Source organism: Mytilus trossulus, chromosome 2 (assembly GCF_036588685.1).
Source record: "Mytilus trossulus isolate FHL-02 chromosome 2, PNRI_Mtr1.1.1.hap1, whole genome shotgun sequence".
NCBI classification, from domain to species: Eukaryota; Metazoa; Mollusca; class Bivalvia; order Mytilida; family Mytilidae; genus Mytilus; species Mytilus trossulus.
The window spans coordinates 79,547,801-79,560,246 of record NC_086374.1 but is presented as its reverse complement, the minus strand read 5'-3'; the positions used below and the strand labels follow the sequence as shown (position 1 = coordinate 79,560,246).

The following is a 12,446-nucleotide window of genomic DNA, read 5'->3' as shown; positions in this document are numbered from 1 at the left end:
CTCGACCAGATCAGATCGACCAGATTGTATATGGGTCGTAGGGATAATCGGGAATTGGTCGGATATGCACAATTTTAGTATAAAAACGTCCGACATGTTTTCCCCTACGCTTCGGAGTGGGCATTTAGTGTTACCTTTATTTGTCCGTACGTACGTCCCAACAATATTAGTTTCCGTTCTTTAATTTTGTTTTGCCTCAACCAATTTTTATGAAACGCCGTGTACACAATCCTTATTACCATAAAACACAGATCAAATGCTAATTTGATTGGCGGTTCTTGCGTAATGACCCTTTATAATGTTATATATGCTAGCTGGACACATTCTTTGTTTACTTGGTTATATTCAGTAGAAATCCGAGTAAAATCATACATTTGAAATATCTACATAGAAATAAAGCAGTTGAATTTGTTGGCAAGGTGGTAAGAAATCAGAGAGACGGGTTAATAGTAATGCCGCAGATTGAAGAGTGCATATATGATGGTGTAGACAGCAACAGGCGCTGAGAAGTCTAGGTGAGGCATTGGCTGACACGATGACCACTGTTTGGGCAGTATGCGATACTTGCACTAGCCCAACAAAGAGGAACGCAATGCTTATAAAATTTTAAACTTCCACATAGTGGGCACTGATCTGTACTGGTAGTTGTATTGCTCTTTTTTTTTGGCCTTGAAAGGACACCACAAAACGAGATTTGTCTCCGGATAAGTACTTATTATCGGTATAAAGACATCATTCGTAAATATAGCTCAACATGCAGACTTCTTATACGTTCAGGTATTTCACATCCAATTTTTTATGGAAATATTCTTTATAAAGCACAAAGGTGTCAGTATTCACCTCAGAAACTTACAAAACCTTTGAATAGACTTATTAAGAAGGGATATAATTACGATACTGTTGTCAAGTCATTAAAGATTGCATATTTTGGCGTTAATATTGAGTCACTGATAAGGTCTTTGCGTCGGAACTAAACACATTTATTCTAAAAACAGTTGTTGGCATGACACGGGTTATGTTCTTCTCATATATGTTATGATGCTATGATACTTAACCCCTAACGGGAAGGATTGTGCCTGATGTTCATATGATGAAATCATAATCTTTCAGTCAGTTTAATTGAAGTCTGGAGCTGGCATGTCAGTAAACTGCTAGTAGTCTGTTGTTATTTATGTATTATTGTCATTTTGTTTATTTTCTTTGGTTACATCTTCTGACATCAGACTCGGACTTCTCTTGAACTGAATTTTAATGTGCGTATTGTTATGCGTTTACTTTTCTACATTGGTTAAAGGTATGGGGAGGGTTGAGATCTCACAAACATGTTTAACCCCGCCGCATTTTTGTGCCTGTCCCAAGTCAGGAGCCTCTGGCCTTTGTTAGTCTTGTATTATTTTAATTTTAGTTTCTAATCTTGTGTACAATTTGGAAATTAGTATGGCGTTCATTATCACTGAACTAGTATGTATTTGTTTAGGAGCCAGATGAAGGACGCCTCCCGGTGCGGGAATTTCTCGCTACATTGAAGACCTGTTGGTGACCTTCTGCTGTTGTTGTTTTATTTGGTCGGGTTGTTGTCTCTTTGGCACATTCCCCATTTCCATTCTCAATTTTATTATGATAGACAGCAATATACATAAACTTTACCAACCCCTTGTTGTCCTTGGTATCTTACAAATGAAGCGTACCGTTTGTGTCATATATTGTGCATAAGTATGTAATCAGTATTTTTTATATATTTGATATCCAGTATTAAAGGGTAAAATGTATTTATTTTCCTTTTGCTGTATGGCAACAACCTGCATGTAACTATTTGCTTACCAATATTGCAAAAGAGGGCAAAGATGTCACAAAATTATTATCTTGAATATTATTATAGAGATAAACTGTAAACACCAATAATGTAGAGCAAAGTAAGACCTAAAAATAAGTCAACATGATCAAATTGGTCAATTAACCCCTTAAGGAGTTATTGCCCTTTATAATCAATATTTAACAATTTTCATAAATATTGTAATTTTTTACAAAATATTTTCCACTGTAACTACTGGGCCAAGTTCATTATAGATAGAGATAATTATAAGCAGCTAGAATGTTCAGTAAAATAAGATCTACAAACACATCACCATCACCAAAACACAATTTTGTCATTAATCCATTAGTGTCCTTTGTTTTATATGCACAAAGACCAAGTAGGGCGACACATGCAGGCTTCTTAGAGCCTCTAGTTTATTTATACAACCATTTCTGGACAAACGGAAAATACGTACAGACAAAACAGAAACTAGTCCATAAAACAGGTAAAATATCATCCTGATGTTCTTAAAAACCAACTTTGAATGATAAATTAATCATCAGCAGCCAGTCTAAGAATGAAATAGATATAATTGTTCAATTACTTTCATATTTGAAAAATAAGCCGGTGCAAAAATTGTCGGATTTTCTTCCCTCCCGGAACACCTGAGTTCTTCCCAGGTTTTGTAGGTTAACGTGTTGCTAAGCTGTGGACTGCTGTTTGTCTTCTCGTCGGTTTTCGTTTTTCGCTATGGCTGTGTCGTTTTGTTTTCGACCTTTGAGTTTGATTGGTCATTTGGTGTCTTTTGTCTCTCTTTAACAATGTTACCTCTACTTGCAAAAGTTAAGACAAGTACTGTACATGGAGGAATTTTTGTACAATTAAAAAAATGTTGCCAATACATTTTGGCGGAGGCAGAGTTATGACAGTTAATCAAATCTGCACTCCTGACTTTTAGAGAATCGTGTGGCAGTCATGTGCTCTCGTGTATGGCCGAGCAGAGATCGAACAGTGGTCGAAAGTGCATGGTCGCGAAAGTATTGGTCAAATTAGTCTGGGATAAAATATGAGCTTGATCGAGTTGATCTGATCGGCAGTGTGAACCTTGCTTGCTGTGTAAATACTCTGCAGTGCCCGATCAGAACGGGATTTTTATAATTTTTTTCAACGTATCGTGTGAGGTGGATTATTGAGGGCCCTCATGGGGTTTTTGATTATGTGATTACTTGGCCGTTTTTTTAATGATTACTAGTATTTGATTATTAAGCCAAATATTTCATGATTATTTGATTACCTAGGACTGTATTTTTAGTTTATGATTATTTGATTACTAAAGATAAGCAAATATTTAATGATTATGTGATTATATTGGCAAAAAAATGGTGATTATGTGATTACTAGGACCCCCCCCCCCATGAGGGGCCTCATTATTACAACGAAAATTCTGATTCATATTAGGTTAGTAAGGAGGCGGGGCTCCATACTGGTCATTTAATTTTTCCCAGATTAAGTTAAAAGGGGATCAGTGAAAAAGACTATGTACATTAAGGGACCATTAAGAGGTTTTTTTTATCCTACTTTGAGCTTTTTAAAGATTTGTTTCTTAGTATGATAGTAAAATTATGTATTTTCTCTTGGTCGTTTAATTCACTCGAAACTAGGTGAGACATGCACAGTAGTGAAAGATATGTGTTAAAAATATAGAAAATTGAATATTCTAATAATAAAAAAAAATCTGTATCATAAACCCAAACCGCCCGTGTGATCGCCTGTGGTGGGATAGTCTCACCAATCAAATACTGTTTAAACTATCAATTTGTATAAACAGTGAAATTTAGTATTGTTTATTGCCAGTTTATTATTTCATTGTATGAAATTAAAAACCCGCAAGGGTCCATAATAAATTTGATTATTAAAGTATTCTTATTCTTATTCTTATTCTTATTCTTATTCTTATTCTTATTCTTATTCTTATTCTTATTCTTATTCTAATTCTTATTCTCTTATTCTTATTCTTATTCTTATTCTTATTCTTATAGTACCTCTTTTTTTTTGTATTATACGAACTAAAATATGCCGTAATGTACTTTTCTCTTAGGATAAATGAAACATTGAAACATTGAAACATTGAAACATTTTATTTCACTAAAGGCCTCACATGAGGCATGATAGTACAACAATATAACAAACATATTTTCAAATGCATGAATAAATGGGAAGGTAAATATCATTTATAAATTGACATTACAATTTTACAGAATTTGGCTAGGCCAACAAGAACAAATTTATCTTTGCTGTTCATTAAATTAGAGAAGCTTTTATTTTTAATTTTACAAATATCTGCAGGCAAAAATTTCAGCCTTTCAGCATTAAAGAAAGTACAATCATATATATAATGAAATTCATCTCCTAGCACATTGCTGTTACATAAATCACATATTCTGAGCTAACTATCTAAAAAAATATTTTAAACCAGTCATGATTTCATTTTTCCGGATTGCTACAATCCGGGAATGGTTTTGAATATTACCTTTTTTACTTCCGTTTGTTTTTCAGCGCAGACCAGTCAGGGGAAACGACTCTATTACTCTAATGGAAGCGCCATCTTGATGCTAAGAAATGTCTTTTTTCTGTTTACGAAAAGGTTGATTTAGCGGATCGTACATATCAGAATGACAAGTAAGTCAGCCACATAATATTTTGTGAACATGAGCTTTCGATCTATCTATATGACAATAATAATCGCACCGAAATAACTATCTAAATCAGACCATAAAAAAGTTGTGCTTTAGAAAATAATTAAAAGGAAATCGCAAGGTACTTGCGATTTCAACTTTTTTCAAGAAAATGGCACATAAAGTTTAACTATTCATTTTATTTACATAATATCATGTACACATAGTGTTTAAAGTTGTACTTCTCGATATTGGAAGACGAAAATGAAATCAAACACCAAAATAACGAGTTTGCAGTTGCATGCTTACTTTGTTGTTGTTCTATTGTTATGCTAATCAAACACCACGTCAGAAAATATTTACCACACAGTCATGACGAATCCAAGATATAGTTCCTACTTCATGTGTTGGCAGAATGTAAGTGAACAACATCCTAAAATTTTATATAATTTACATTGGTTGATAAACATAATATAAACATGTATTTTTTTTCACAAAAAAGTACCATGTTTGTACTCTCAGTCATTGTTTAATTACTAGCCTAGATCATTTTTAAATTGTTGTATTGCACATGGTAAGCATTTTTGCTAATTTTATAAAGGCAACCAAAGATGTGGTAGGATTGCCAATGAGACACCTCTCTACAATGACACAGAATCATTTCTATATCTCAATATACATGTAGTATTGTACATCCTACAACATGACAACATGGCAAAAGCCCATACAACAGTCAGCTATAAAAGGCAGAAAAAATGACAAATGTATAACAATTCAATAGAGAAAACTAACTAATTTATGTAACATAAAAAGCAAACAAACAAATATACATGTATGTAACACATCAACAAACGACATCCAATGAATTGCAGACTCCTGACTAGGGAAAGGCACATATATATACATACAGAATATGGCGGGTTAAACATGTTAGCTAGATACCAACCCTTTTATGGGAAAATTTTGGTTGATTTTATAGCGAATCACTGAAGCATGACTGGAGTGCCCCCCCCCCCCCCCCCTAACCCCCTAAAGGAAAAGTTCTGGCTCCGCCACAGCTTGTTCTCTAATATGAACCAATTCAAGTACATCTTCTAATTGTGCACTCTACTTGAGTGACTCACCAGGTTTTTTAGAATGTTAACCAATTGCCTCCAACAATGAGCAAAGCCCATACGGCATAGTCAGCTATAAAAGGCCCTGAAATGACAATGTAAAAAACTCAAAGGAAAAAATTATGGCCTTATTTATTCAAAAAAATGAACGAAAAACAAATAAATGTATGTAACACATAAACAAACGACAACCACTGAATTACAGGCTCCTGGCTTAATTGGGACAGACACTGTGGGACAATGGTATAAAAAACCATTGCGTCTCATTATCACTATTTTGTATTGCAATAAAACATTAAATAATATAGCTGCTTTGAAAGGAGTTTCCTCTTGGGTTACATGATCTTACATGTATGTGTGCAAAATGAAACATCTCTTATATTAATCATCTTTGCTGTTTTGACATACATGTTTGATATCATTGCACTAAGAAAATTCCCCCTTTTTTTTCTTCAAACTTTAGATTTTGAGTGTTGCAGATGATGTTCAGTTTGCAGAGGTATTTGAAATGGAAAGAAAGAGAAATATGAACATACATTGACTGCTTTGAATATAAGGTGTAAGTAAATTGTATATGTACATGATATAATTATTAGAAATGATCAGCTTATCAGTGAGTATAAAAACATTTATTAGAGTTCAATATTTCAGTTAAGTAATTTGGGTATAAAGCAAGGCAAATGTAAAAGATGGTTTGTTAATAGTCATGATAGTACATTACTCATCTTAATTACAATATCATACTTCTAAAAAATCACAATTTTATTGGACTGTTTTCTCCTGTTGAAAATACAATTGATATTAAAATGAATCATCAGTTACAAGAAAATCGTATCTTCAGAGGCAGATTTAGGGGGCAGTGGGCTTTTTGTGTGAAGAATTTAGTTGATTATACAAGGAATCACTGAATAATGACAAGAGAAGGCCCCCTCTGATGAGTATTTCTGTATATGCTAATGATCTTTTAATCCTTATATAATAACATTTTGTTTTATTCTTGATTAATATGATCTGATTATCTATATGATCCTTCTCTTTTGTAGGTAAAAAAGAGTTACATGTGCCAAAAAATATGTTGAAAATTTGAAAACTTTTAACAAGAGCATCAACGAATAGAAAAAAGAACAATACCAGGTCTGAACATTTGTGGCAGCATGCAATTATTACCAGGAAAAAAATGTAGCTGCACAGAAGACACCCCAGATCATAAAATTGCTTGTAAAAAAGGAAAGCATTCCTTTTCATAGAATCAAAGAACTCTTTTAACCAAGTCAAGATGTTATTAGACATGTTATCATATATATAGTACATTTGTATTTACAAATATAAGAAGTATGTGTGACTATGTCATGTTACATGTATGCTGAGAATATTTTAATGTCACAAGGATATGAAATGGATAAATGAAATATTGTCAACCATTTAAATGAAACAGACAGGCTCACATAAAAATCAACTGCCTATGTGAAAATTTAAAGTTGAATTTATTGTCTAGAATTAACATACCATATATCCAAAGCACAGAATTGCCTTTCTCAGAAATTTTATATGTTAAATAGAATGATATTTGTAGCTTTTATTTTCTTGGAACTGTTTCAATATAAAATAAGGGAGATGTGGTATGATTGTCAATGAGACAAATTTCCACCAGAGACCAAAGTAAATGTTAGAAAATACAGGTCACAGTTATGTTTGACATTGTGTAGCAATATATATGAAAGACACAAAGATTATAGTGTAAAATAATTCAAACAAGATAATGAACTATTAATGATTACTCTTAAACCTGGCAGCAAACTCACTGAAACTAAACATAAAAGCCAATTACAGTCAACTCATATTCACAAAAAGAACTATTTTCGGTCAACATTGAATTCAAAAAACCATCAAAGGCAATGAAAGTCAACATCTATGTAGGACTCAAATCTATGGCGGGTTCCAAATCTGTGGCAGATTCCTAATCTATGGCAAATGTGACGTTACAAACGCCAAACAACTCAAATCTATGGCAGATTTTTGTTTACTCCAAATCTATGGCAGATCTTATGGAAAGGGTACCGTATAACCTTACAATTGAATATACTGCCATATTACATTTTCGCCACAGATAACGATGGCGAAACCCATAGATTTGAACACCATTCAAGATAAAGATATTTCCCTGGCAACAATTTGCGGGTGGTTTAAAGGAAGATGTGACATAATATCCCGAAGATGGACCAAATGCGCTGTACTGGCCGATTCCGGCGATGAATTATGGCACTGCTATTTTAAGTAACGCATATTTTAGAAAAAAGGATTTTTAGAGCCCTTTAGAGTTTGCTGTTCAGTGTGAGCAAAGGCTCCGTGTTGAAGGCCGTACCTTGACCTATACTGGTTTACTTATAAATTGTAACTTTGATGGGCAGTTGTCTCATTGGCACTCATACCACATCTTCCTATATCTAGTTTGTAGTAGTTTACTGTATACGGCTGGCAAAGTTACTATGATATATAAAATTACCAGATACAAATTTGATTTAAATCGTCAGCAAATAAAAAAAAGATGTATTAACGATATCGCTGAAATAAATATTATTTGAAAATTCAAACTGTTTAAATTTCTTGGCCGTTACTTTTTTAATTTTATTTTTTATAATTAGCGGCCTCCTGGTTTGTTATTATTCTGTCTTTATTTTATTAGTTTGTTTAATGACTTCGTTAAACAGCTGGTACCATGCACAGATTAAAGGATGTTTATTTTTTACAGAGCACATCATTTTAATCTTGAAGTCTGTATTAAGGCATATGCTTTTATCATTTATGATGTTATTTTGGTTGACCATTATGGAATGTTTATTTCACAAATATTTATAGACATGCTCCTGTTTTTTTCCCACTTGCTTATGACAAGTCATTGGTAAACAATGTACTACATTGTTTTCCTTTTGCACAAAACTTGCCATATATTTGGAAACAACATAAATCCGCCATAGATTAGGAAATTACAAAACTTGCCATAGATTTGGGATGGCATGACGTCACATTTACCATAGATTAGGAATCTGCCATAGATTTGGAACCCACCATAGATTTGAGTCCTACATATTGACTTTAGGTTAATTTTAATCTACACTGCTACTTTTGCATAGGTACAAATCAAGTACTGTAAAATACAGATACATCTATCTAAATATTACAATAATTTTAAAGTAACACAATTGTACTGAAAATTAAAATTAGTACTACAGTTTTTTGTACAAATATAGTACCTATGCAAAAGTAGCTGTGAAGGTTTAATACACATGGTTACAGTTTTCAAGAACATATGGAATGGAATCAAATGTTACAGGAATATTCAGGCTGTCCAACACTTGAAAATTTGTTTTGTGCTTTGCAACATTACAAAATGCATACCCTACATAAAGTATTATTTGTGACTTCATATTTGAAAAAGTTCATCGAAATGATAGCAATAATGGAACTAAATTACTGCTACCTTATTGAATTTGTTATCCTTAATTTTGTGTATTTGTATATAAGGTGCACAAATTTCTCTGCTTTTAAAACTTCCTATATGAAGCCGTCCAGGTTTCTTACTATTGGAATTTTCTCATTATTATCTGCAAGACATCGCTTATTACCCTATAGAGATCCTCATGTTTATCATTGAAGATGTGCTTCACAACGGTTACCTTGGAAGTGTACTTGCTCACAATATGCTATGCCCCAACAGGAAAAAATATATTCCATTAAAAAGTAGCAGTGATATTGTTGGTTTTTTTCAAATCAACCTCTACCCTTTTTTATTGGGAAAATATGCATCTTTTTCATCAAATTGGGAAATTTAAAATAAACTGAATTTGAAACTTCAATTTACAGACCCATTTTAAAGAGTCAAACCCTGCTTTAAAATAAGACCCCATTTTGTCAGTGATGACCCCAAAGTGTTCACATATAGTTATTTTAAGCATGAACATTTTTTAAATTAGTGTTTTTCAGTTTGTATTCATGCAACTTCTTCTGAGACTGCACTGTTTAGGAAAAAGTTGTCTTTTTGGGAATAATTTTAAGCCATTTTTTTTTAAATTACGATTCTTCTCCAGGGGGAAAAGCCTTTATTCTCCATTAATTTAAGGCAAACAATATCACTGAGGGACACTGAGTAGTTAGCTGGTTTGTATTCTGTAATTATTGCATGGAACACAAAAATATAAAAGAATGACAGGATATAAAGCAAAGGGGGGAATACAGATTAACAAACAATGTTGATAGTGCTCCTAACATGCATCTGCTTGCTGAGATAACACAATTAAATCCATGCTAAGAAACCTACAAATTATTTGACTGCCTATTTCCTCAAATAAAAAAAAAAGACACAATGAACCCAGTGAAATAATTGGCAGATCCAGGGTATTTTCCTAGGGTCGGAATTTCTTTTCAAAATGACTGGATCCTCGCCTGGAATATATCACAGCTTGGTGTCAAAGGGTGTTTTCCTAGGGTCGGAATTCCTTTTCAAAATGACTTGATCCTCGTCTGGACTATATCACAGCTTGGTGTCAAAGGGAAATGCTATCTTGTTTATCATAAATTAAAATACAAGGAGAATAGATGGTACAGTCTGTTATTGTTAGATGTATTTCTATTTGTAACCATCTGATGATTTGAGTCTAATGGTTTGTTCTTATATTGGAATATTCTACCATAGCCCATCTAAGTGGAAGGTAGGCGCCCAATACCATGTTTAAACCCCTTATTCTGTATGTGTTTTCCCCAAATCAGGAGCCTGCAATTCTGTGGTTTTCGTTAGTTTCTATATTTCATACTTGTTTTTCGTTCATTATTTTGTACATATAAAAAAAAAGGCCCCCCTAAATCCGCCTCTGTATATTTACAACATTAGTTTTCTCCTTTTAATAGTTAGCTTTTGGGGCCATCAGACGTTGTTGCATGACCTATGTATATAGTTGTTAATTTCTTTTTCATATTGGTATCTTGTGGAGAGTTGTCTCATTGACAACCATGCCACTTGACTTTGTGTTTGTTAAGCCTACCTTTTGTATCAAAGGCGAGAAGGCGATCCTACATTTCTTCGTCGGCGGTGCTATGTCCACAAATGTTCACTCTTTGGTTAAAGTTTGTGGAATTTTAATAACTTTCTGAAACTGTTTTCGATTTCTACCAAACTTTGAAGGAAGCTTGTTTATGATGTAAAGAAAGTAACCATCCAGAATTAAATTTTGAAAAAAAGGTACGTATTCCTTATTTTACTTATGATTAAATGAACTTAGTTTTTCTGCCAGCTATCATTTCATTAACTCTGGATTTTTATGATCTTTTATGCCCTACCTACTATAGTAGTCTGTCCCGCTTCAGGTCAAAGTGTTTGGTCAAGGTAGTTTTTTTATGAAGTTGAAGGCCTATCAATTTGAAACTTAGTTTATGATATGATCTTTTTAATATTAATGCCAAATTATAGTTTTAACTCCAAATTTCACAATCCATTGGACATATTAAATGATTGTGCGAGTGGGGCATCCGTGTACTGGGACACATTCTTGTTTTTTTAGTTTTTTTAATAACACTTAACTTACTATCCTGGATTCGTACATAACTTGGATGGACTCTAGATGATGACCAAATGCTAGTATCTAGAAGGATATTTTATGATAATTTATTTTCTGTTTTCCGTATATTAATTACTTTTAAATGGACTTTTTTTCACATGACACAGGGTGCCTTAAAAGTTTGCTTTTATCAGATTCATCAAGGATTTGTATTGTAACTATACAAATCTATTAATTCATAATCACATGCATATGGATTTTGACTACACATGGACAAAATCAAAATATATATACAGTATCTATAAAAGACTGCGATTTTTTTAAAATCTTTTTTCCTTATTTTTTGTTGAGCCTACTATACATTTGAAAATACCTGTACCAAGTCAGGAATTTGACAGTTCTTGTCCATTCGTTTTTAGATGTGTTTTGTTATTTGATTTTGCCATATGGACTTTCCGAATTGATTTTCTTCTAAGTTCAGATTTTTTGTGATTTTACTTTCTACTACATTTTGTGCTTTCACTCTTTTACAACAGAAGTAGGCGAGACACTGGGTCAAAAAAGTAAAGAAAAATCAGAAAACTGGAATAAAATATACTACTTGTCTAGGGTACTGTCATAAGTACAATTACTACTGACAAGCCGCTTTTTCAGTGTTATAATTAAATAGCTTAATTATGCATTCATGTTTTAGAACAAGAAAACTCTATAAAAGATGAAAATGACACAAATTAAATAATCACCACTGACTCAAGAGTAACAAAGTTAAGAATCATAATACAACGGCCTGGTGACATGTGCACGTGTAAAGGAGCATTGCAGATAGAATGCAAATTAACTGTCACTAGATTCGAAGCGTTATTGGGATTCGTTAATAATCTTCAAAAATGTGTGCACAACAGAAACAAATAAATTGAAGGTTGCCATTTTACTAATCATATATAAATGAGGGGGAGGACAAGGGGTACCCTTCTCCCTCCTCCCACCCCTTTTCTCCTTTCTCCTACCCCTCTTCTTCAGCTTATTTTTTTTTTTTTAATTTTTTTTTAATTTACCGGAAAAAAAGAGAGATATTTTATTTTTTCATATTTTATTTTTTTCCTCTCCTTTCTCCTTTCTCCCACCATTTCTCCTTTTTCCTACCCCCTTTCTCCCTGTCTCCCTTACCCCTGTTCTCCCCCTCATAAATATCATGAGTCGAACAAGCCCATGGATGTAATTAATACGCGTTAGTTTGTTATCAAACTGTGTATTGACCTTTCAATTTTAGAATAATAGAGTTCAAATATATCAATATTCATGTTCTAAGTTA

The 12,446-nt window shown here is 33.1% G+C and overlaps 1 long non-coding RNA gene across 1 annotated transcript; it reads left to right on the top strand.

Moving 5' to 3' along the window:
- The first annotated feature begins 4,357 nt into the window (after window positions 1–4,357).
- Window positions 4,358–7,036, top strand: LOC134708080 (uncharacterized). The gene is made up of 3 exons (XR_010105800.1): window positions 4,358–4,474; window positions 6,049–6,144; window positions 6,629–7,036. It is a non-coding gene; the product is annotated as an uncharacterized LOC134708080 (long non-coding RNA).
- Window positions 7,037–12,446: the final 5,410 nt, after the last annotated feature.